The sequence below is a fragment of the Adiantum capillus-veneris genome, chromosome 2 (genome assembly GCF_014529385.1).
Source record: "Adiantum capillus-veneris isolate H3 chromosome 2, ASM1452938v2, whole genome shotgun sequence".
In the NCBI taxonomy this organism is placed as follows: Eukaryota; Viridiplantae; Streptophyta; class Polypodiopsida; order Polypodiales; family Pteridaceae; genus Adiantum; species Adiantum capillus-veneris.
Genome location: NC_140932.1, coordinates 35391996 through 35414293, shown reverse-complemented (window position 1 = coordinate 35414293; position 22298 = coordinate 35391996).

The window sequence follows — 22298 nt, the reverse complement described above, 5'->3', positions numbered from 1 at the left end:
CTTTGATGAGTACTGGGTACCAGACCAACAAAACTCGGCAAAAGATCCTCAAGACCTCTAGAGGATCAGTTCGATCACTATATCCAGGCATATGAAGTGTAATAGGAGTTATTTTGCAAAGTTTTGATATATATTTCTGTTTGGAGTAAAGTTTGTTCGTTCCATCATTTTTCCATAATATAGGACTCATTCTAATTGATTTTATGAAGTTTCAAATTCTGACCCGGAACACCTCTCGGGAGCCAGTTTTGATGGTGCTATGGTCCAAAATTTGAAAAAAATTTGTATGTAGCAGTTGTAGACCTCAATACGAGGAAAAATATTGCTTCTTTGAGTTTTTCCAGATTGCTTCATTTTGATGCCCGTTTCAGCCCGTAGCTTAGAGAAACAATAAAAAATGTTGTTTTAAGCTGTTTTTGTAGAAATTGTTGACTTGCAGGTAAATTTTCAGGCAAACTGAGTAGGATATGGATTTTTGTTTACTGTTTTGGCTTTTGGTTTAACTAATGCACCCGTGACATTAATGTGTTTGATGAACAATATCTTTCATCCATTTCTTGATGAATTTATTTTGGTATTTTTGGATGACATCTTTGTTTATTCTAAGAATGAAAAGGATCATGAATTGCATCTAAGGAAAACTCTTGAATTACTTCGTGAACATCAATTGTATGCCAAGCTGAGTAAGCATTTCTTTGCCAAAGAGAAAGTTGTATATCTGGGGAGGGTAATCTCAAAAGAGGTCATTCATATTGATCCTGATAAAGTCAAGGCAATTGTGGAACGGCCAACACCCAAAACTGTGAGGGGTGTGAGGAGCTTTAGGGGGTTAGCACAATATGAACGAACTGATATTAAAGATTGCAAGCCCTTTAATTGAGTTAACAACGAAAAACAAGGGTTTCTTTTGGTCTAAATCATGTCAAACTGCGCTTGAAACATTGAAAATAAGGGTGGATGAAAATTGTATTTTGAAAATTCTAGAACTTGGGAAACCTTTTGTGGTAACATGCGATGCAAGTGGGGAACAAATGGGATGTGTCTTGTGTCAAGAGGGGAGAGTTGTGGCATATGAATCTAGGAAGTTGAGAAGACATGAAATGAATTACCATGTACATGATTTGGAATTGGGAGCTGTTGTTCATGCATTAAAATATTGGCATCATTTGTTGCTTGGGTGTGAAATTTGAATTAAGGACTGATCATCAGATTTTAAAGTATATTTTCACTCAACCATTGCTTAACAATAGGCAAAAGCGTTGGTTGCAACTACTGTGTGAGTATGATTTTGATCTAAATATTTAGCTGGGAAAGAGAACAAGGTTGCCGATGCATTGAGTTGAAGGCATATGTGTAATTTGGTTTTTGTGGTGCGTAGTGATTTAATTGATCAAGTTTGAGATGAAGTGAATAATGATCCTTTTTACTCTAACATTATCTCATTTCTGAATTCTCATGTGGGTGAGATGTTTCAGGGGAAGTTTTATTTGTATATGGGTAACTTGTATTATAATGATTGTTTGTGTGTGTCTACAAATTCTTTTTTAAAACATCAAATTTTGTGGGAAAGTCACAATACTCCATTTACGGGACACCCTGGGTTTAACATAACATATGCTAAAGTGAAGAGCTCTTTCTTTTTGAACGAATATGCAAGTTGATATCTTGTTGTATAACTACAGCATAACCCAAAGTTATCGACGCCCTATATATAGATGCCCGTACCTTTCCACGTCTAAATCGATGTTCTTACACTCCGTCGATATGCGCGTCAATATGGACGTGGAAATATGCGTAGAAAGGTAAAATTTTCCACGCGTATATCGACGCGCATATCGACGGACATATCGACGCTAAAAAATTGGGGGAAAAAAAGGCGAACCCACGCGTAGGGGCCATTTTCGCCCTCAACGTGCGCGTTCTCAGATCTTGGCCGAAACCTGCGCAGCAGGTATTATGGCACTCTTCCCCTCCCCCAACCCCTCTCTCTCTCTCTCTCTCCACATCGTGTGTGTGTGTGTGTGTGTGTGTAGGAAAGAGAGAGAGAGAGAGAGAGAGAGAGAGAGAGAGAGAGAGAGAGAGAGAGAGAGAGAGAGAGAGAGAGAGAGAGAGAGAGAGCGCGGTGTGTGTGTGTGTGTGTCCACATCCTGCAAGCACCACAATGGATATGATTGTCCAGCCCGTGCAGAGCACCTATAGCATGGGTCATATTAAATATGGGACATCAGGTTCCCTTTTCTGGCCCGATCAGTAGGCCATCAACCAGAAACTTGGTAGAAGATGGAAATGGGAGAGGTTTCAAGAGAAGTCAAGACTCTCCAAGAAGAAAAAGAAAGAGTCGAAGATGAATTGAAGGTAGCAAAAGATGAAGTGCTAGAGATGAAAGCAAAATTAGAGCTCCAAGACATAACAATCAAGAGACTAAGGGGAACCCCGAGGGCTGCACGGGCAAGTGTAGGGGTAGATAGTCAAGTTATCCATGCCTTGGAAGCACAAATCATTTCCCTATAAAAGGAGTTATGGCAAGAACAAAGATAAAGAATGCATATGGGAGAAGGATCTCTAGCCATGGAGGAAAGAATGAAGGCTGAACACTAAGAGCTTCAAAAAGAACATAAAGAGATCCCACGAAAATTGCCTACAGTGCAAGAGATGTTGGTGGACAAAGCAAAAGAAGCTACTAAAAGAAATGTTCTTGCTCAACAACAGATAATAGAATTACAAAAAGAAATAGCCAAAGTAAGGACACAAGAAACGAAATCAAGGCCCAGTGATCTAGGGACTAGCGCCAAAGATGAGCCCATGGAAGTTCGTGAGGATGCAGAAGATCTGCAGAACCAAGAAGAACACATAGAGACACAAGAATAAGCAGAGCAATCACTGACTATAGAGGAGGAGACACGCCTCCAAATTTTGATAGAAAAGTCCACAGCGAAAGACCACAAGGCAAACTTTAAATGGGAGACAAGAATGTTACGCTCTGTAGGAGACCAAGGGCTTTCCACAAATGTGCTTAGGGAGGAATGGATGGAACCTACACTCCCATGTCCTCTCCTAGAGTATGAAGTGATCGTGATCAGGAAGAGAGTTGAAGCAGAAGCAATGGAGCCAATATATGATGGAGACATAAAAAATATAGAGACTGCAAAGAAAATAGTGGACTCCTAACCAAGGCGGAGAAAAGCATGGCTCCTCAAGTACCCCGGGTTTCTGAAATACTTGGTGGAAGCCCCGAAAATTGTCAAGGATGAAATTCTATTTTGCCCAATCCATTGTGTACGCACATGGACAAACCACTTTAGAATCTTAAAGAGACATCTCATCTGCCACAAATACCCATCCATGCCACCACCCAAGGAAGAGGAGAGAATACGTGTCTCTTATATGGTGAAAACCCTGAAGGGCACCATTAAGACTTTCACTGGATCCCCTTACTTGATGTGTGTGATGATCAAGAAAATATGCAAAACCCTCATGGCTTGCATTGAAGTGTTCACACTGTCCAAATCTATGGACTCAACCCTCTTCTCAATGGGCGACACTGTCACCACAATGACATTTGATTTGTCAAAGAAGCCATCTCTGGAGGTGTTACATCTGCTATATCAAAGAGTAATGTTCGTACCAAGCTACCACATGCAAGCTTTTGAGTAAGCCTTCTTCACTAGCTTCTTTATGTATGATAGCAAAATATTTGGTCCCACAACCACCTTGGGCAATGTAAGTTACGAGTCATACTTGAAGCTGCTAAAGCCCCAAGGGTTCCATTGACACAAAGGTAGCTTTTACCAAAAATAGAAGATCAAGATTCATCATGTCAGAGATGACATGAATGCGGAAGTGGGGAGGGTTGACGGCCAAACACCGAAGGAGCTTTCCCAACTTTTTTATATCATCATTTTTGAAGCGGAATGGATTTTTTTGTAGTATTTGTGCAGCCAATATTATTTGTGGTAACAAGCCTCTAAGGAGGAATTGTATATAAGACAATTTCTTTAGCCCTAAGAAAACTTTTGAACTCATCAAATCCAAAATTTATTGTGCACTCTGTCTGAGAGAGAGAGAGAGAGAGAGAGAGAGAGAGAGAGAGAGAGAGAGAGAGAGAGAGAGAGAGAGAGAGAGAGAGAGAGAGAGAGAGAGAGATTCCTTCTCTTCCTTACGCACTCTACAGAACCTCCATTGCAAAAGCAACACCGCCAATGCATCAAAACAGCTAGGGCTTCAATCCAATGCCAAGTTTGTACAACTCCGATGCGTGAAGCGAGCTCCTACGAGATTCCAAGCTAGTTTTCTTGCAAACTGTAAGTCTGTTTGGTGATTTCTTTATACCTATGGGTTCATGGAAATTAGAGCTACCGATTAGGACCATAGACAACGAAAAGTGGTGACGTGCATAATGCTGCCTGTCTTTATAGGTGATTGTCACACAAGGTGGTTAGAGGTAGAATATCAAGTAAGAGTCCATAGGTTATTGATCTCTTGATGAGGAGAGCGTGTCCTATGAGTTTCATGACATTTTGAATGTGTTTTGTCTGGTCTCGAATAGCATGAGCATCGTAGGTTGAATTGATTTCACTAGTGCATAGAACATTTAGATTTGATTTGCTCGAGTAGAGATTGTCTTAGAAGGTTGCAAAGGTGCTTGACATCCATCTCCCTATTTCCATGTGCCTACGGGTTAAGCTTCGTTCTTGGCTGGCATAGAGTTGTTGATTTTGTTCTTGCTATGCTAGCGTCCGCTCGCGGAATATCCGCCAGCATGTTGCTTATCAAAATTGATTCCCATCATCATTTGAGTATTCCGCCAGCATGTTGCTTATCAAAATTGATTTCCATCATCATTTGAGCCAAATTCTTGTAAGTGACTTACCAACTTGCTAGAATCAATGCCCTTGGCATCAAAAATCAACCTTACATAGAGCCATGCACATGAAAGAACAGTTCCTAGGAGCCATGCCCTAGCAAAAAATCAAGTCCCAAAGTCGGAGATGAATAAAGAGAGACTTCTATGAGCTTCTTGAACAACAAAGACCTGTGATACCCAACATCTGGCACCTCTCATCAAGGCTAGCAATAGGACTTGCCTTTGCATCACCATAGCCTTGGCATGCTTCAAATTTGGATACTTTATCTAGAATTATTGAAATTCAAAAGAAAAATTTGAGCACACTTACTAGCCCTATTGAAAATGTACAAAATCTAAACTTATACTGACATAAATTAAGGATTGACACGTCCCTGCTTCTGCTTGTACTAATATTTTGAAATCTTAAGGGCTTCAAAACTCATGAAACAACTTTGGCTTGCATAAGCACGCAACTGGTGCCACTTTCTACAAAAGTATTGATAACTGTAATCAAAAAATGGAAATATGAATACAGTATACCTGATGGGATTTGTCTTGAATCCAGTGTTGGGTTGAATCCAGATTATCAATAGCTCTTTGCATGGCATGGTTCTCCACGACCAACAACATGACTTTTATGGATTCTATAGGAGTCCTATACTTGTCGTGACCTTGTCAATTGCTATAAAAAGCATGTCGAAGCATCAACAGTGGCTTCCCCACAATAATCATCGCCACCACCACTAGAGCGTCAATGCCTAGAAGTGTGTGTGGATTGTCTAGTTGACAGTGAACTCTTGGAGCATGCTGATCGCTCTGAAGTACAGGGAGAAGCTGAAGGAATGGAACGACGCGTCATCGCTCCAGAGAGATGGTGCTCCTCGTACCACCGCCTTTGCTCAGGGTCCAAGGAAGAAAGAAACTGATCATCATCCATACCTACATTAAATACACAAACATTAAATCTTAACGATGAATGGAGAAGAAAATCTAAACAAGCTATAATTTGATTAATCACAATTTAAATTTCACAAGTATATCATAGAGACAAGAACGCACCAAAATCCACGTGAACACATTATATATTATAAAAAGGAGCAAAATTGCTCAGATACAATGTCTATGGCTTTAAGAGGTCTCTCTCTTATCCTCGCATCACTCAGCATAACTCCCTATGTCTATATAGCACTCTCCATTTAGGAAGATGTCCTTCATTTCATTTTGTAGGTCCAAACGTCCTCGACATGCATCCCATAGAGAGTAGCAGCGCCAGGCTATCCAGCCACACTCCCTCTTCCACTTTATTTTTTTCCTCTTTCACACACACCTCTCCACACATCATCTCCACCTCTCTCACCATTCCTCTCTGCACCCTACTCACCTTCTTCTAAACCTTGAAGAATAAGAGAAACCATGGTGAACTCATGTTTCCTACACACACTTCCATTCCAAAATTGACCACCTAGTCTCATTTTTCCTCATCCATATTACCCATATCTATCAAAAAACCATAAAATTCAGCCTCTTCTCTTGAAAGACAGCATCATGGTGATTGATTACTCATATTCAATTACCTTGGCTCCCAAAGGAAGGTCAAGAGTGAAAAAAACGTACCGTCAAAGGTAGTGGACCGTCAACAAGCGTCAAAATTGACCCTACTCAAGACATTTGGAGCATCAACATTGTAACAAATCCATGTTTTCTTACCTATTAAGAGTTTTTCCTTCCTTATTTGTATCCTACTTGGATACTCCCATTGTAAATATCCAATTCCATTTGTAAATCAATAAAATAACTAACTCTACGAATTTACTAACACTAACCTACTATGAAAAGTCCTATCACCTCCACTTCTCTCCTCTCTCTCTTCTTCATCTACCCACACCAACTTCTTGATAATTCCAAGCAAAAGAAATTAGATAAGTGCTGAAAATCTAACCCAACCATGGTTAGAGGAGTAACCCTAGCCTTCAAAATTGCTATAAAACGAGGGTGTAGCTAGCACAAAGGGGGAGCCATAAGCAAGAGCACTATGCTATAGCTTGAGAAGCCAAGCTCAACCTCTCTAGAAGGAGCTCTTGAGTGGAAGCTCATTGTCGTATGCTTGTGCATGTGTTGTAATAGGGGTGATTCGCACGGGAAGTCTATGCCATTGTAAGAGAGAGAGCGATCATTCAATTGAGAGTGAAAAATCTATCATTCCTCCTACTAGTGTAAGCCCAACATTTGCTGAATCAAGGAGGGTGGATTTGGACTAAGCTTGGATACTTTGTCTCTCTTCGAACGTGAAGTAATGGAAAACAATGATGTGTAAGTGTCTTGGTGATATTTTTAGTTCTTGATAGCTTGTGTCTGGGTGTTGTCATCAATTTAGCCATAAATCCCACATATTGTAAAAGGGTGACAGGGTGGAGAGGACTCCCCTGGCCTTAAGACAGTGATTGGGGTGGCTTTCTTGTGATGTGTCGTGGTGAAATTTACTCAAGCTATGTTGAACAAATACTTATCTCACTTTGATCAGTCATGACAGATTTGTAAGAAGGTATTAATGCAACAAGCACCCCCTCCCTCTTCTCTCTCTTTCTTACATATATAATTGTGTTTGCTTGATCATTGCCGATACATTTCAAAGCAGCCCGAGCACTATCTATCTCTCTCTCTCTCTCTCTCTCTCTCTCTCTCTCTCTCTCTCTCTCTCTCTCTCTCTCTCTTTACGCGTCCTAGTTCGCATCCAAAACTAGGTGGTGCCCCAAATTTGTGTAGGGTTAGGTTGCGGGTTTGTGTGTGTGTTTGTTGTTTTTTCCAGACCCAACCCAATGGAGCAGCACGGGAGCCTACAAGGGTGCTTAGAGGCCACTCTTCTTGTTGCCCGCCCCGGACTGCCTCAGGAGCAATGTGTTACAACTTTAATTTCTCCCCACCGTACTCTTTCCGCCATAGAGGTGCACGTGTGTGTGCAATGGAATCTATATGCCATGGATCTTGAAACATGCCAGTTCTATTAGCATAATCAACTTGCTAATGAAAAGCAGTCTTCCCATCCTCTTGTCCTCATAGTTGAGAGCACACTGGTTTGAAGACACTCATAAATTGTTTATTGGCTGATTGTTGGTGCATTTGAAATTTGGGATCTAATACAAATGCAACACCATGCAACGACCTATGCATTTGCACCCATTGCTTAATGGTAGCTGTGATTATGGAAGCTTTATCCTTTGCACCAAAGCTAGCATGCTCTCTTACTTTGCATAATGCCTCTGACATATACCAATAGACTCAACCAAAGACAAAAGAGTCTTTGTCGAGTATTCGCAAAAGATCTACAGATGGTTTGGCCAGGGTGCCAGTTCTCTCTACATTGCGCCAAAAAACTTGCGAGTTCACAAGCTGTACACATCTTGTAGCTGCCTCTTGGTAGCTAGGATACTTGCTGAGCCATGCATCCCAGCATCTATCAGCTACTATTTCAATCAATTCACGCTCCACTTCTTGCAAGGTGGCAAGGACATAATATGTGGTTGCACACCTTGTCGTATAAAATATATGCAAAGTTTTGCTGGGTGATTTTATTAAAAAAGAGCATACAAAAATTGATGCTCTTTAATAAATTTCACCACATTATTAGCATCCAGCATCATTTTTTTCATGACGTCCATTTTTCCAATGTCTTCTAATAGCAAATTAAGAGTATGTGCGGCACATGGCACCCAAGTAATTTTTGGGTACTTAACTTGGATAGCCCTTCATGTAGTCTTGTAATTGGATGACTTATCTGTGACAATTGCAGTTACACTCTTTGGTCCACCTGTCTCTGCTATGGCATGCTCATATATCCTTGCTAGATAATCATTGGTGTTCTCTTTTAACACTAGAATGGTAACCTAACAGGACATAAAAGTGTCCTTTCAGGGTTTTGGAAAGAAAATCCAAAACCATAGTAGATCCACTCATTTTGAAAAATCATTTCATGATCTTATAGTTCAAGAACTACTACATATGGAAAAAAAAAGAAACTTGTAAGTTTTCTCATCCCTTTGTCACTATAAGCCTCCAAAGTTGATGGACCAATGCATTTTTCCCAAAACAGCAATTTCTTACGGTTGATTGCATATAAATAAGAGTGGATAATTTTGTAGGACATAAGATAAAATGCCCCATTAACTTCAATGGGTTGGTGATCAAAACATATGGTTGCTTTTACCTCACTTTTTTTTTTTAGGCAAAAAAAAAAGGTACAAAAAAGTTGCATTTTTTCCATTCTGCGGACCTATCATCAAAGTTTCTATAGTCACGCTCAATAAAGATACTATATACATGTTTTATTAGTTCCCTTTGGGCCTTTGGATTCAAAAGGAGCCATGGAGCATGTCAAAAGGATAATGAATCTCTTACTAAGTGGAACCTTGGGGGCAATGATAAAGTGCTAAATATAGCAAACATGAAAAAACTGGGTTTATCATTATGACCTCTAGAAAACCATAGAAACTACTCAATATCTAGCCAAGTTTGTAGTGTATGATTAGATATGGTTACTACCTACAAAATACACACAGTTGGCCTAAGAAACTAGCAATTTTGAGAAAGTTATACTTGCTACTCTAAAATGTATCGTATTCTTTAGCAATAAAAAAACTCAACCATCATCATATACTATGCTATATAGCATATTAGGTCCCCCAAAACTCAAGGAAGATTAGATTTATGTTATACATTACATTTCAAAATTGAATTTGGATATCAAGAAAGCCACCACAAAAATCATAAAAGTGCTAATTTTGGCCAAAAAACAGGATTATGTGATTCTTGTAAGTTGGTCATAACTTTCAATTTTAACACTTAGCTCTCCCTACAAGCATCAAAACATGTTGAGAACTATGAAGGCCTAACCTCTAGCCATCTAAACCTCACAAAAATGAAGTTTAGAGTGATATAGTTGCCAAAAATTGAAAAAAAACCAAAGACAGGACCCGTTTTTTCACACAGTTTACGTTCAAAATGTTGTGCAAGAGTAAGGTTCATGGTGAGATTGATACTCGAAAAAAATATCAAGTTTTTTTCAGCTCATGAGGCAACTTTGTGGATACATAGCACCTAGAAATTCATTTTCATACTCTTCAAATAATTCAAGCAAAATGGTCACTTAAGAGTACACAAAAGTGTCCAAGGACATAAAAGTGTCCTGTTACCATTGTAGTGTTAAACAGGTGTCAATGGCTTCTACGAGCATAGACCCTCAAGGATTGATAAGCATCACATTGATGAGTGACTTCTTCTAACAGTTAGTCCATCCATCCAACACTATGGTGCAACCATATGCAGGAACAAAGTCCACCTCCGAGCGCTTGAGGATGGCTTTAGATCGTCTGTCAATTTATCTAGATACTCTGTGTGCATCTTATTATAACCAAGAAACACAAACCCTTTTTTGGTTGTGCTCATTAAAGCATCTTGAAATATGGGATTGCACATAGCATTGAATGGTATATCGCACGCCACAACAGCTTGCATCCATTTCAAGTGCAACTCAAGCAACCATTGCTTATCTATCGCTTCATACAGTGTTTGGACATTGGATGATGCTTTACTAAACTTAGTTGAGCTAGGATTTGCTACTGCTGACGTTGAAGCATGTCTGTAAAAAGAAGTTGACTGGGAAGTGTGATCATTTGCTTTCGTAGGCACATGATCTATCCTCTCATTGACAATAGACATTTTAACATCCATTGCAACTTGTTTGGAATTGACAGTTTTCTTTTTATCTGCAAGAATTTTCTCTACAATGGGAGCGTACTTTGGCAATCTAGCATGAATATATAGTGATCAAAATTTGTCCACATTATCAATTAGTCTCGCGCTACATTTTCAATTAACATTAGATATAATAGTCTTTGCATTCTTCAATAAAGTCATGTCAATCAGATTATATTTTGATGCACTAAATAACTTTATCACTTCAAACAAAACATTCCAATCACATTGCATTATATTGATTCATCTAAAATGCAAGCTTTTGGCTTTCACACATTACGATAATCAATAGTTTTAATCACTTATTTAAAACAATACAAACAAAACTCATCATCTCGTTGTACTATATCGATTTATCTAAAGTGCAAGCTTAAGATTTCACACATTATGATAATCGGTAATACTGATCAAATCTTGCAATTGATTCTCATTGGAAATGAGGATTAGTTGCAATCTTTGACGATTGTCATATCTATTTGAAGTGTAAACATGAAGTTCTCACACTGCACAGTGGATCTTTGAAAGCTTATCTATCAGCATTTGATGCACGTGTATGATCACATAGTATGATAGACATAGAAATCCAAATAAAGATAATGTAATATCAATGTATTTGGACAAGAGATTCCTAAATTTTGGTTCCAGTGAGAGCATAGTGTGATGGCTCTACACAGGACAAAAACAATTCTATGTATGTTCACTTTGAGGTGAGAAAGTATGTGCACATCAAAATCAAACTTACCTAAATAAAACTGACCTCTATTCTATTATATTTTTCTCACAGATAACCTCATGTGAGAGTATATTTTTCACACAACGGTAATCTCTAAATTATATATCTAATTCACTTCCACATGTCAGTAAATTGTGCACGTAGCGAGCGATTCCTGAAAAAAGAACACCTTGTATGAGTGAGAGTTTGAGCTCTACACAACATACAAAGCTTACATAATTTGATTTTAAAACAAATAATTAATAAAATTTTAACAAAACAATGAATTAGATTTACTAGATTTAAAAAAAAAAATTGATTTAAAAATTGTTTTATAACGAAATTCATTTTTTTGTCTACTATTGACATGGAGTACCTTTTGTGAGGAACACTAGTCTCAACAAGGTGCATTGCCGATATATGTACTTTTTTTTCGATCAATACATCTTTCGATCGAATTTGTTTTCTGTCATAAACATCTTTCGATCGAAAAATCTTTCGATCAAAAGAAACTTCAATCAAAAAACTAGGAAAAAAATACGTTGCTCGTTTTTGCTGATGTGTCATCGTATAATACGCCCGTATAATATGAGGTCAGGTAAAATACACCCATATATGACGTATTATATGTTTCTCATATAATGTATAGTGCAACTAGCCAGAGGAACAACTTGTGGAACCTCCAAAGAAGAATGGTAAAATGACAATGACCAAAGAAACAAGGCTCAAAGAGATACACAACCAAAAAGCCACTCGGATTGAGAGGTTGATTGAGTAGTTCTGAGCATAACAAGCACTCAAAGGAGACTTTGATGAGTACTGGGTACTAGACCCAACAAAACTCGGCAAAAGATCCTCAAGACCTCTAGAGGATCAGTTCGATCACTATATCCAGGCATATGAAGTGTAATAGGAGTTATTTTGCAAAGTTTTGATATATATTTCTGTTTGGAGTAAAGTTTGTTCGTTCCAGCATTTTTCCACAATATAGGACTCATTCTAATCGATTTTATGAAGTTTCAAATTCTGACCCGGAACACCTCTCGGGAGCCAGTTTTGATGGTGCTATGGTCCAAAATTTGGAAAAAATTTGTATGTAGCAGTTGTAGACCTCAATACGAGGAAAAATATTGCTTTTTTGAGTTTTTCCAGATTGCTTCATTTTGATGCCCGTTTGTTAAGGCGGTTACGCCGCTAGCGGAAGCTAAATAGCGAGAACTCAACCAACAACAGAATTTGTCAGACGAGGACAAAGCTTGACCCGCAGGCGCATGGAAACAACTAGGTGGGTGTCAAATCACCTACTCGACCTTCTAATGACAATCACTACCAAGGAAATCAAATCTAAGTTCTAAAATACGCAAGTGACTGAAATCCGTACTACGAACGAATGCTATACGAAACAGGATCTAGAATCATCGAATCGATCTCAAACTCAAGGGGGAGTCTATACACTAGGTAAGAACAACACCCTAAAGACTTGAACTGCAAAATCAACCTATAACCACTCCGTGCGGTAAACGCGTATGAAGACAGGCCGAAAAATACAGGTGACCGAAACTTGACCCCGATGGTACCAATGCGTAGCTCTACTCGTTGTGGTTCTATAGATATGCTGCACGCTCTATTCCGACACACGAGTTGGAAGAAAACTCACACCGAAGCTCGTAGGAACTTACCACACATAGAAGCCGATAGCGCGCACTCTTGGTATCTGTGCGTAGCTCTCGCCGTTGCTAACACAATGGCGGTGTCGCTTCTCCAATGGCGGCTCCGTAGCTCGCGTAGCAAGGAGATAAGACTCTCTCTCTCTCTCTCTCTCAGACACAGTCACAGCGCTCAAAAACTCACCTTGATTAATAATTGAATCTCTCTTAGGTTACAAAAATTTGGCTTATATACCTCAGCCTTGGAGGTGAGAACATCTCTAATTATGTACATCAGCAGGTGAAATTACGTCGGGATTACAGACTGGAAACTCAATTGAGTCCCGTTACTTAGTGAATGGCTCAAATCAAAATTAATGTCGGAAAGACATTTATTACAATCAATGGTTACAAAATGATGGGTGTGAGCAAAAATGCGGGTGTGATCCTCTGCTGGCTCAACACTCCCCCCCTCCGCGTTCATGTCGTCCCTGACATGACTTTTAGGCTTGATCAATAGAGTCCTGTCGTCTTGAGCATCTGCAATTGTGATTCGTAGCGTAGGTTGCCGATGGTCAAGGTTGGGCCGAATATTTTGCTTTCGTGAGTGAAAAAGCCGGTGTAGAAAGCTTCTTCGAATGTTTGCATGTGGAAGCTAGGCAAAAACATAATTCTTTGGTATAAGAGATGTAACACCTTTGGTGATGGCTGCAAAGAAAGATCATACATCATATCTGTCACTGTGTCGGCCGTCGATAGTAGACTCGAGGTCGTGGCTTTATCTGGCGCGAACACTTCAATGCATGCTAAGAGAGTCCTGCAGATTTTCTTTAGCATCTGACACGAAAGGTCAGGAGAGCCAGTAAAGAGTTTGATGGTGCCCGTTAGGGTTTTCACCATGTAGGCTTTACCTATTCTCTCTCCTTCCTTTGGTCCTGGCATCCTTGGGTAATTAAGCCAATTTGGCTTCTTTTCTGCAATCCTGCCATGCTCTTTCCAGCTTCTGACTCTTGGCACCGGGCAGAAGGTTGCATCCTCCCGAATCTCCTTTGGAGCCTCTACCAAGTAGATGAGGTAGGCTGGGTATTTGTTCAGCCAACCTTTCCTCTAGCTAGGTTGAGAATCTACAATCTTCTTTGATTGTTCATCCTTTGTGATGTCGCCTTCGTAAAGAGCGACATACTGCTCCTCCTCTATTCTCTTTTTCGTCTTTATCACTTCAAATTTCATCAGAGGGAAAGGCAGGCTTGGTTGCATCCACTCTTCATGGAGCACTTTTGTGTCTAAACCTTGAAGTCTAATGGAGATGAGGAGTCTCCTTTCCCATTCCATTCCCGCCTTGGCACTTTCCTCTGTTGACTTTTCTATTTGGTCCTGGAGCTTTTGTTCTTCTTCTTCAGAGATTCCTGAAGTTGAGGCCACTTCTTGAACTGGGGTTGGATCTTCAATTGTGGTTGCCTCTCCAGTTTCAGGTAGCTCTATGGCTGCTCCCCCTGCTTCTTCTTGTGTTGGCTCTGTTTCTCTTCTTTGTTGCTCTTGGAGGTCTTGGAGCTGTTTGCGGAGGGCCTCATTTTCTGTCCTTAGTGTTTGGTTTTCTGATGTGAGCCTCTCCTCTGCAGCCAATGATCCCTCCGCCATGTGCAATCTTTGTACTTGCTCTAACCTCAGCTCTCTTTGCAAACTTCTGACCTGCTCTTCCAGAGCTGGTACAAGGGCTCCCTCTTGTTCTGTTCCTGCCCTGCTAGCTCTAGGGGTGGTTCTGAGTCTCATGATTGTCCTTTCTTGAAGTTCGACTCTTTCCCTTAGCTCAATGAGCTCATCCTTGGCTGCCTCCAGCTCATCTTCTATTCGCTCCTTTGCTTCCTGTGAGCTTGTTACCTCTCTTGAAGCTTCGGCTAGTTGGAGTATCAAGCCGTCTCTCTCATTTTCTGCGTCGTAGAGTGATGCTTTATGACTTTCAGATTCAGTCATAGCATTCTCTAATTTCTTCTGCAACTCTGCTTCCTTTTGTTTTGCTGTCTCAAGTGCTACTTCCTTTGCTCTGGATCTTTCTTTAATCTTGCTGAGCAGTTCATGCACCATGTGCATGTCTTTTTCATCTTCATCTGTCAACTTGACAGCTCTTTCTGCCACCACCTCCAATGGCATCGGTTTGTCCATTTTTTCTTCATTCTCCATTGTACCCTTTGTCTTTTCTTTCGTCCCTTTCCGATCATCTTGTTTCCGTAGGGATATCCCAAAAACTGCCTCCAGGGCCTCTTCTTCACTGTATCCGATGGCTACCAGATCCTCATAATCATCTTTCTTTTGCTGAACTGGATATATCTCCTTTTCCTTGGTCCCGGCCTCCGGCTTTTCCATAATTTCTGTTTCTATTTCTATTGTGGTTTCCTCCACAATAATTTCCATCTTCTTCGGGCTTGGTACAACAGTAAAAGAGGGCTGATTGTCTTCAGTCACCTTGGCTTTCCCTTTGTTTGCTTGCCTTACTGTCTCTTTAGGTTCAGTAGACTCATCTATTTTTTTCTTCCCCTTGTCGTCCTTTTGCAGCTCAGCTTTTAAAAGTTGTACTTCCTCTTCAGTATAAGGCTCGACAGGTTGCTGCTCCAGTATGGCCTCCGACTCCTCATAAGCTCTAATATATTGATCATATTGATCAACATGTGGCCTGGCTGAGCTGGTTCCGACTTTACTGGGGTCTGGCACCCACATTTCTTCGAAGTCCCCCTTTAGAGCTCTTTCCGCTCTAAACTGCTCCACCAGCCTTTCCATTCTTGCGGCTTTTTGACTTTTGGTATGCTTGGGATCGGCCTTCTTCTTCACTTTCTTCTTGAGTGGCTCGTCCACGGCCTCTTTAGGTTCTGAAACTATTTCTAGTTTTCGGCGTGCTCTTGTGGACGCCCTCTTGGATACTTCTTGCTGTTCTTCCTCCTCATCGGCTTCTCTAAGCCACTCATTCTGGGAGGGAATCCGTGGCCCTTGATCTCTAGCTCCAATAGCTTCATAAGCTATTCTTGTTAGGATTTCTCCTCCTCCTATGTACTTTGGTTTCTGGTTGTGCATGGCGATTACTTGCTCGTGGATGTATTGAGCATAATTCACCTCTTTTGGCACGTTGCTCTTCAGTGCCCATGTGATGGTTGTCGCAATGGCATGGGGTGGTGTAGTATACTTCTGCGGTCTTTTACTGCACACATGGAAAAACTGGTTGTATAATCGGCAAAGGGTTGCCGCTCGTTGATCTGCCATATCTCCGTAGGTTGTATTTTGTTTCTTTGATCCATAGACCTCTATGGCCTCCCTTCTTTCTCTGACAGAACTCCCTTTGTTGTGCAGCTTCAATGCATCTGCAATGAGCTGTGGAGTGATCTGTACTTCAACTGTTTCTCCATCCATGGCTGTCAACGTGGCTTTCCCATCCTTCTGAATGGATGTTGCCAACTCATACACTCTTCTTGTGTCTACACCTGATGGCCTCGAGGTGAAGAACCTGTGTAAGTCAGCCTTTTCCAGGTATCTGCTTATGTTCTCTGTTCTGCTATAATCCACTAATTCTCGTGGGATCATAGGTACATCGACCGATTGCCCTTGTGGATCTCTGAAAGTCCCCTGGTAGATCTTTATTCCCTCTTTTTCTAGTACTGCTTCCTCCACCCAAGTCTTGGTTGGCTTGAGGGTTTCTGTTGGAATATCAAAAGGTTCTGCCTCTGCAAGAGCATCCTTGATGGTTGGTCTTTTTCTCTTAGTTGCCGATGACTTAGCGGAATCCATGGATCCTGTAACTCCAATTTCAGAAGTTAGCGTCTTTTTAGTACTGAAAGCCGAAATGAAGCTTGTAACTATTCAAATGACTTGAAAATTGAAACATGAGCTATTCAGGGCCTAAGGATGCAATGTAGGTGAAAAAATATGCAAACTTGGCTCAAAAACATGCTTGAGACATCATACGCGTATGATGTCTTTTGTGTCAGAATGACTTCATATTTTTTGTGCTTGTAGCTGATAGTGTATACATGAGTATCATATGCTTGGATTTGAGTTTGGATACCATTTGGTCAAGTTTTGGCCAGTTTAGTCCAGTTCAGGCTCTTGGCAAAATTTTGAAAGGGAAATGGATTTTATGATCCAAATTGGATAAAACTTGGTGGATTACTTTCAAATGGCATGTAGAACACTTCTGTTTGGTGGTTGAAGCCCTGAGGTGCCAAAATCACATAGTGAGACATCATACGCGTATGATGTCTTTTGGTGCATTTTTGGACCAATTTTCTCTATAAGCTTGGATTTGGCTTTAGATAGGCTTATTCAATGGATTTATGAAGTTTGGATAGATTTTGGGCTAAAAATGGCTCTGGAGACATCATACGCGTATGATGTCTTTTTCATCAATTTTTCATGGGATTGGTTCTGTGGACTCTCCATTTGCTAGTGAAGAACTGTTTATACTCAAATCTTGGTTTGGACTTGAATAAGTTGGATTTGGGACAAAAATAGGCTTTGTATGAAGGATTTTCTCTTAATTGGGCCAATGGGGTGATCCACTTGACCAAATGGTTCCAAACTTCATATGTAGCATGTATTAGATATATATAATGGATGTTTGATGACAAATGAGCATTTTTGGCTCTGTAAGTGCAAATAGACATCATACGCGTATGATGTCTTTTGTGTCAAAATGGTGCTTTTTGGTTCCAGATAGCTTGTAGATGTGTTAATCAACAATCCTACAAAGTTTCAATGAGTTTGGAGTTATTTTGACAAAATTAGGACCAAAAATCAATTTTATGGCCTACTTTGCGTCTTTTTGGTTTTCCTTGGGTTTTCTAACTCCAATTCTCATGATACTTGGTTCATAGGATGTGATTAACATGTGGAATGAGGCTATGCACTCAAATGTTGAAATGGATGTGAAAATCATGCTGTGAGACATCATACGCGTATGATGTCTTTTCTTGAAATGTTGGTCTTTTTGTGCAAAGAATGCTTTGTGCTAGTGCCCTAAGCCCTGCTAACTAGTTTTCAACTTAAAAAGTCATCAGTTTAGCTAAAAAGCCCCCTTATAGGCATTTCAGTCTCCGAAGTCGTCTTTTTGCCTTGGAGTTGAATTTCTTCAACTTTTCTTCTTGAGAGTTGCATTTCCAGCTCATTGGATATGTTGTGAAGCCATCCAGTTGGTTGGACTTGACTTTGGCTCCCCGTTCTCCATCTTTATCCATTTGGTTGCTCAAAGCGTCTTTTTCACCATCGGTAAGTGAATCAGCTTTCTTTTGGGTTTTGCTTGCAAACATAAGTCATCCATGTATAGTTGAAACTGCTCGTGAAGTTTCATGTCATTTGGTCGTCAATTTTAGCCGTTATGCCAAAATGACGCTTTGTGTGTCCGCAGCCGAATCGGTTGTTCCGACCTACTTTTGGTGATCCAAACCCGGAGATACTCCATGGTTGCATTTCCCTCGATGTTGTTAAGCTTCCTGAGAAGTTTTGTGTCGTTCCGACAACTTTTTTCTGTTTGCCTCTTGCAGGCTCTGTTGACCTAGGGTTTTTCCAGTCATTCTTTCTCGAGCTTTGAGTGCTAGAAACTCATCTCCTATACTAGGGTAACCCACCTCTAAGTTCTTGCAAGGTTTGGTTAGGCGGTTGTGCCCCTACCTAGCGTTCTTCCCCATTCCCCGTCTGCTCTTGTTTCTTGGTTTTGGTGAGTTTTCGCGACAAAAGTTAACGATAAGCATCAAAAGCTTATGGCAACGAGTCTACCTCTCATGTCTGGTGTCCTCTGAGCTCTCGTAGCAGTCGTAGAAGGCGGTAGAAGGTCGGATGCTCCTGTGTGCTCTTTGCTCTCTCCAAGAAGGTAATAGTGGAAATGAGCTTGATAGTGAAGTGAAAAATACTTAACTTCGGGCTTCCCGGATCACTTGTTACCAAATTTGACATGTGCTCTTATCTCGTCGTGAAATGCACTTTAGGATTTGAAATTTCTCAATTTGGACTCCGTTTGACCTGTTTCTGAGAAATTTGTCCACTTTGCCAAAATTCTGTCATTTCGGGCTTTCCGCAACTTTTTCAGAATTGTACCCCATTTTTACCATGGGTTGCCCTTGTCATTAGGATCATCACCGTCTATTCTTTTTTTTTTTTTTTTTTTTTCGGCGTGCTCTTTTATTTTTCTTTTATTTTTATTAAGAAAATCATAAAAAATAAAGGAAAATAGTAAATTGAAGCCAAAAAATTCCAAACATACATGATAAATAGCTGGTAATCCTGTGTATATGAATATACACTTCTTTGTGATTTCTGGACTTGGATTACCACTTTTTTCCACTTTTTAGCTCCAAAAACACTCTTATTTAGTGATATTTACACATATAGAGACCCAAATTCATCATTTGATCTCTTCTTGTTGCAAAACAAGGTATATAAGGGCATAAATATTATCAATATCCGCAATCAAACATAAAAATTGCAAAATCATGTAAGACACTGCCCTTGTAATATAATTTTTGTTTTTCTTTGTTTTTTCCGCTTGTAGCTGCTTTGTAGCTCCTGTATACCTCCCCCCCTCCTAGTCGGAGTCCTCCCGGACGACTATGAAGTGTCTGTGGGTGAAGCATTGTAGTTGTTTTGGTCATAAGTTCCCAATGCAATTGTAGAGCGATGATACAACAGTCTTTCCAATAAAGCTGCTCTTTGTTTGATTGAAGGATTGGTGGTCGGGTTTTGGGTTGGTTTTGGCACTTCGGTAGTAAATCAGTAGATGGATTCTTCGTTACCTTGTTGTCTTTTTTTACAATCCAAATCTGCTTCCGCTTTGCTTGTGCTTGCCACAAACTCTTTGCGACCCAAACCTGCTTTGTTCTTTGTGTTGATTTCCTCGCCTTGAAATACCTAGGAGTTTCCGTTGATTGTATTGAAGGGAGTTCCTGTTTACAAATCTTTGGGATCCAAATTTGCTTGCTGTAGCTTTGTGCCGTCATGAACTTCTTTGGAATCCAGATCTGTTTCACTGTCCTTGATTGTCGGGGATCACTCTGTTGTCTGGTATTGAAGACTCTGTTTTCCACCTTTTTGTTCTCTGGCACAACCTTTTTTGGTCTCCATACCAACTTTGACTCCTTTTTTTCCAAGGTTGAGCTGTTATATTATTGCTTGTCTTCCTTATCCACTGTTGAGAATTCCTCGTCGAAGAGTAATCCGGTTGTATAGAAACTTTTGGTTGCCATTGCTTCTTCTTTTTCTCTGGTTGTTGTTTGCCCTTGTCCGTGGATTCTTCCTTTGGAGTTGGCTCTTCTCCTTTGGTGAACTTAACTGATTGACTTTCACCTTCGTATTTGATAAGCACTGATTAGAACTCCAGTCAATCATTGCATTGTATTGCTTCTGCCATGGTTGTCCTAGCAATAATGGATGTTGTGTAGCTTGGTCTTCAACCACGTAAAACATATGAGGATACACATATTGGTTAATCTGTATATGTAAAACTGTGCATCCGACAGTTTTGATTGAATTCTCAGAGTAACTTTTTAACTCTTGCTTGGCAGTTTGTAGTTTAGTGTCATTTGTCAATTGTCTATACAAACTGAGTGAAAGTAGGTTAGCTTGAGCTCCTGAATCCAATAGTGCTCTGGCTTTGATTTGGTTGGTTCCTACTTTGCATTCAATGATGGGTTCTTCTTTGTCATTATCCATTTCTGTTATACTAACTGCGTTTATTCGTATTGCTCCTTCATTGCGCTGTTTCTGACGCAGTAGTCTTCTTTTCTCCATTCTTTCCTTCGCCTCGGCTTGCGCTTCCTCCTCAATCTTTTTCTTTTTTTGGACACGCAGCTTTTCTTGATGTATTTTGAGAAGCATGTCTTGTGTTAGCGGCAACAGATACTTTTTCACTCTGCATCCACTAATCCAATTGGGCATTTCTTCTCCGTCTAATGTAGCAAGCTTGACGGCTCCACTTGGTGATAAATCTTTAATCACCAGAGGTCCCATCCCTCGCTTTTTAAGCTTCTTAGCATGCTGTTTCAGAGTGTAAACTAGGACATAGTCCCCAACTTTAAACTCTTTAGTCCGCACATGCTTATCAAAAAATTCCTTTTGTCGCCTTTTTTGAGCGTAGATGGAAGCTACTGCTTTTAGGCGAAGCTCATCTAGCTTTTCCAGGTCATCTATTCTATCAGAGAGCTCGTGCCCTGTCCACTCTAGATCCTTAGCCACCCTTAAGGTTGAAATCAAGAATTCTATTGGTAAGATAGCATTTAGCCCAAAAACCATGTTATATGGGGTCGTTCCTATGGATGTTTTATATGCTACCCTATATGCCCATAATGTTGAATGCAACTTTTGGTCCCAGTCAGTTCTCGACTCAGATACAATCTTCGTAAGGACCGTGCATATGGTTTTGTTTGTTGCTTCAGCTTGTCCGTTTGCTTGTGGATGATACGGGGCTGATTTCCTATGGATTACCATGAATTCATCTAGAAGGATCTCTATCACTTCATTTATGAAATGTGTGCCTCGATCACTCACAATTTCTATTGGCAATCCATATCGTACAAAGACGTATTCATATAGAAATTGTGCCGTGGTCCTGGCATCTGCTTTTTGAGTTGCCTTTGCTTCGACCCACTTTGTTAGATAGTCTGTAGCCACAATGATGTATTGTGCATGAGTCTTATATGCAGGAGGTGAAATGGGTCCGACATAATCAATCCCCCATTTTGCAAAAGCTCTTGCCCCCATCATTGGTCTAAGCGGCATATCATCTCTTTTAAGTGGTACTTTGGTCCGCTGACAGTCATCACACCGTTTAACGTATTCCTCAGCGTCCATATGTAATGTTGGCCACCATATTCCTGCGGCTAAGACAAGTTTTGCTGTCTTATCACCTGAGAAATGGCCTCCACCTACTCCTCCATGAGCTTGCTCCAGGATTATCACATACTCAGACTCTGATGCGCAAATCCTAAGCTGGTTGTCTTTACCTCTCTTATAGAGTTGATCTCCTATTAAAGCGTAATCTCTAGCTTCTGTCTCTACAGATTTCTGACGAGCTTTTGACGTTCCTTCTGGGAAAGTTCTATTTGTGAGATATTCAACAATATACTGACTCCATTCTGGAGCGATCATTATCTGATATAATGTCGAATACTCGGCTGGCGGTTTTGATGAACATACAATACATACAGTGACATATTCATGTACGCTTTCTTTCATTCCTGGCCAATAGACTCCCAATTGTAACAAATTCCTATATGTGTTCCTTCTTGAACAATGAAATGCACATTCCTGAACATGTGCTTCGCGCAGATATATACTATATTCCTCAGGATTGATGCATAGTCGTAAAACATGATCA